At 56.1% G+C, this 3,922-nt stretch overlaps 1 long non-coding RNA gene across 1 annotated transcript; it reads left to right on the top strand.

Annotated features, from left to right (window-relative positions):
- Positions 1–205: 205 nt before the first annotated feature.
- Positions 206–2,275, top strand: LOC131401684 (uncharacterized). The gene is made up of 3 exons (XR_009217837.1): positions 206–303; positions 1,069–1,284; positions 2,240–2,275. It is a non-coding gene; the product is annotated as an uncharacterized LOC131401684 (long non-coding RNA).
- Positions 2,276–3,922: the final 1,647 nt, after the last annotated feature.

Below are 3,922 nucleotides of genomic sequence, written 5' to 3'. Positions count from 1 at the left end.
CTAGTTCCACCACCTGTGCCAGAGCTGGAGCCAGTGTCACCTCCATCAGTCCCTCCAGGGACAGAGCCACCACCAACATCAGCTCCAGCCCCAGTGCCAGCTCCTGAGCTGGAGCCAGCTGGACCATTGGCTTCAGGGAGAATCCTCCTTCCACCTGGAGAGATAACAGCAGAGCCAGATCCAGCCCCAGAGCCCGTCTGCCCCTGGGATGTGACCAGCAAGAACCTGTTGAGGGAGGAGAAGCCTGACTTCTTGGAGTTCCCTCCCCGGCTGGTGGCAGAGCAGTTGACACTGATGGATGTGGTGAGCAGCGGGGCTCTCAGGGCAGGTGGCGTCGGCCTTTGCTGTGCCATGAGCTGTCCCACACCTGACATTTCCTGATCCAGAATCCCATGATCTCGGTCCAGCTTCCCTGCTTACCCTCATGTGACCTGAGCAGACTTATTAACTCCCAAGTTTTTGCTGTGCTCATGTGGACAGTAGAGCTGGACACTGAGAGCAGCTGCCTTGCAGAGTGGCTGTGCAGATGGACGAGGTGAAGCAGAGAGGACATTGGGCAGAGTCTGCACTTTGGTGGGGGAGCGGAGCACACTGAAGTGCTGTCTCGTCCTGGGTAGTTCACTCATTTGCCCAGGAGGCCTCAACAGCCTCAGCACTAATTAGGCACCTCATGTGTACATGACTACAAGGCAGACAAACAAAGCCTGTGGTTGTTGCTGCCTTGGGGAAATGTGCACCTGAAAGAGGAGACAGATCCTAGGATGGTCAGAATGGGTGGGAGATACCCCTAGAGACGGTCAAGCAGGAGCCGAGTTCTGGTGCTTGGAGGAAGTGAGACTGGGCAGCGAGCAAATACCACTTCCCTGCACCACAGTATCGTGTCCTGGGTCATCCTGTGCTGGGTGCCCTCAGGGGACACAGGCAACACCCAGGGACTCCCACAAGTCTCAGGCGGCATTATCAGCTTCCTGAGCTCCAGCTTTGACCTCTGACCCGGCCTGGGACTGGGGGATGTGGACACTGAGCTGGGCTGTGGCAGGGCTGGGTGACACTCCTTGGCCTGCCCAGGATCTCTTCAAGAAAGTGATGCCCCACGACTTCCTGGACTCCATCTGGTCCCAGTGTGACAACAGGGGTAATGAGCACCTGGCACCCACCATCCATGCCAACACGACCCACTTTAATACAATGGTCGAATGTGTCGTCACCACCTGCATTGGGGACCCGAGCATGACGGTCCAGGACAGGGCCAGGGTGGTGGAGCTCTGAATCCACATGGCCAGGGTAAGATGTGGGAGCCACTGAGAGCCCCTTTCTGGAGTCAGGGGAACTGCCCTTTCTCCTTTTTCAGTTCTCATGTTTGAAGTCTGTGGTCTGAGCCTTTGCACAATCCTTAGGCCCCTCCTGCCAGTGCCTCGATAACCTGACTCCTGGTCCCAGTAGTGGGAAGCTCACCCCTTCCTGGGCTCCTTCCTTGCCTTGAGCTAAAATCCTCCTCCTGGAAGTATTCCTCATCATGTTCCAGCTGTGCCTTTCCCGGGTTCCCTGAGCCGCTGTCTCATCCAGGACAGGAGATGTCAATGAGGCGACAGAAGCCAGAGGAAGCAGGGCTCCAGCTCCCCCTCACAGATCATTCTCTTCCATTCCCCCAGGAAAGCCAAGGCCTGAGGAAACTTTCCTCACTCCATGCGATCTTCTGGGCTCTGCAGGTCCCCTCCATTCAGCGTTTAAAAGAGACATGGAGATGGGTGTCCAGGTGGGTAGGCCTCTCTCCATGCTAGCACCACCAGGGTGGACCAGATGCCACACAGGGCTGGCATTGCCCTTCAGTCAGTTGGGACCTCCTGGAAGACAGCAAAACCTGGTGATAGGGTCTGACCTGGTTGGCAGGCTTGGAGTCTTTCTGAAAACTTAGGCCAGTGGTTCTGCTTCAGGAATCAGTTTCCCTAAGTGACAGATCCTGGTTTGAGCCAAATTGAAGATTTTCAAGTGTTTTCAGCAACAGAACTCTCTGTCCACATGAAATTAAGACTGTTTAAAACACATCTGCTGAGAAGATAAGAGAATGGAGGCCCCAGGTAACAATAGGAGTGACCCCTCCCCAGTCCCAGACACCTCAGGGCTCAGAGGACACAGTGAAAATGCTCATCCAGGCTGTCTGGATATTCTAGGTTTTCAAACAAAAGGGATTTACCCTCAAACCACTCCATAGTGTTTCTTTCCTTTTTTCCCTCCTCAGGAAGAACTGGACAAAACTTAAAAAGTTGATGAAAACAAACCAGCTGGAGAGCAGGAAGCTGCTCAAGGAGGTGAGTGGAGGCTGGAGATCTGGAAGGAGGAGAGGTGAGGTGGGGAGGGACCAGGCAGGATGTGCTTTGGGAAACTTTTCACTTAAAGTTCCCTGAGAAATAACGGTCTGTCTTGTCCAGCTTGACAGGAAGCGGGGGTTGTGACCTGCTGGGGCTGGTGGGGACTGATTGGGGCAGGAGGCCTTGGTCACGGGATATAGTGGTGTCGCCTGGACTGTTCCAGGAGGTGAGGAGCTGGCAGAATGAGCAGGTCTCTGGCTTCCATGCGGACCTATCAGCTGGCCCTCTTCCTCCAGGCTGGTGGGTGGATGGAGTGGGTGGGTGTTCCTTTCTTCCTAAAGCAGCCCAGCCTGTCCTCAGGAAGCCAGTCCCCTGCTGCTTCTTCTGTCTTCACTGCACCTCGCAGGGGAGGGCACTCTGCCTGCCCCAGGGATGGGCACTGTGAGGTCACACAGGCCTTGTGGACACAGGGGCTGCCCAGCCTTGGGCCAAATGGTGGATCTGGGACAGAACTGTGTGGTCTCTGGGACTGTGCTCTCTAACCAGATAGTGGTCACTGCTGACAAACCAGTGAGTCTCGCCCGGTGCCTTGTTGACAAAGATACGCCCCAGATTGCAATGAGAATTATCGGGGAACTTACAGACTCTTAATGGACCTTCCTGACAGGACATTAGAAGTTTCCAAGTAAAAAAGGATTCAAATGTCACCATTACACAGCGCCATGGTCACCCCCTACACTGTCACTCAGATGTGGCACAAGGGGGTCCCCTTCCTGAGTGAATAAAGCAGGAGTTCTGTGCAGGGCTCATCCTGAGGGGATCCTAGGGAGCTGAGGCCTTTGGCATGGCCTCAGGTCCAGCCTGGTGTCAGAGAATCCCAGGGGGCTGGAAAACACAGAATCAACTTGGATAGGACCCCGAGACACCTTGTGCCTCCCGATACATGGCTCAGGCTCACTGAGGGCCTCAACACACCCCGAGAGTCCAGAGGACAGGACCTTGGTCAGAGGTGTGTCTGGAGGAGGAGTGAAGACCGGGGGCCAGGCCCTTTGGCTGGGAGGGGGCACGGTCTCCTCTGTGGGCCCCTGAGCAAGTCACTGCCCCTCTGTGGGCCTCGGTCTCCTCATCTGGGAAATGGAGGGAGATGATCTGTGTTGCAGGCCTCACAGGGGTGATGAGGTACAAGGGGGAGAGGAATGTGCAGGAGCTTTGTGCTCCTCCTCCTCGAGGGGGGAGGGGAGAGTATTGGTGACAGTCAGATGACACTGAGTCCTCAGGGGACCCTGGGAGGCATGGGAGTCCTCCTCACACTTTCCTGATGAGGAGAGAGGCTTAGGGGCCTGGGCAGGACTGAGGGCACAGAGGAGGGAGTGTTGGAGATGGGAGTGATCTAGAATCAGAGCACTATAGAATGGGAGCAGCCATAGACACCAGATGTCCGGGGTCCAGGATCAGGGGCCTGCGAGACACTGGGAAGGGAGCATGGCCTCCCTGATCCTGTCCTTGACCCTGCAGGAGGTGACCTTTGTGTGGGCCACCCTAGAGATGGATCCCCAGGGAGCCCAGGAGAGGCAGCAGCAGCAGGTGAAGGTGCCTGAGGGGGAGGATCCAGG

The sequence above is a fragment of the Diceros bicornis genome, assembly GCF_020826845.1.
Source record: "Diceros bicornis minor isolate mBicDic1 chromosome 13 unlocalized genomic scaffold, mDicBic1.mat.cur SUPER_13_unloc_1, whole genome shotgun sequence".
NCBI classification, from domain to species: domain Eukaryota; kingdom Metazoa; phylum Chordata; class Mammalia; order Perissodactyla; family Rhinocerotidae; genus Diceros; species Diceros bicornis.
Note: the sequence above shows the minus strand (reverse complement) of the source record. Positions and strands in the feature narration are given on the sequence as shown.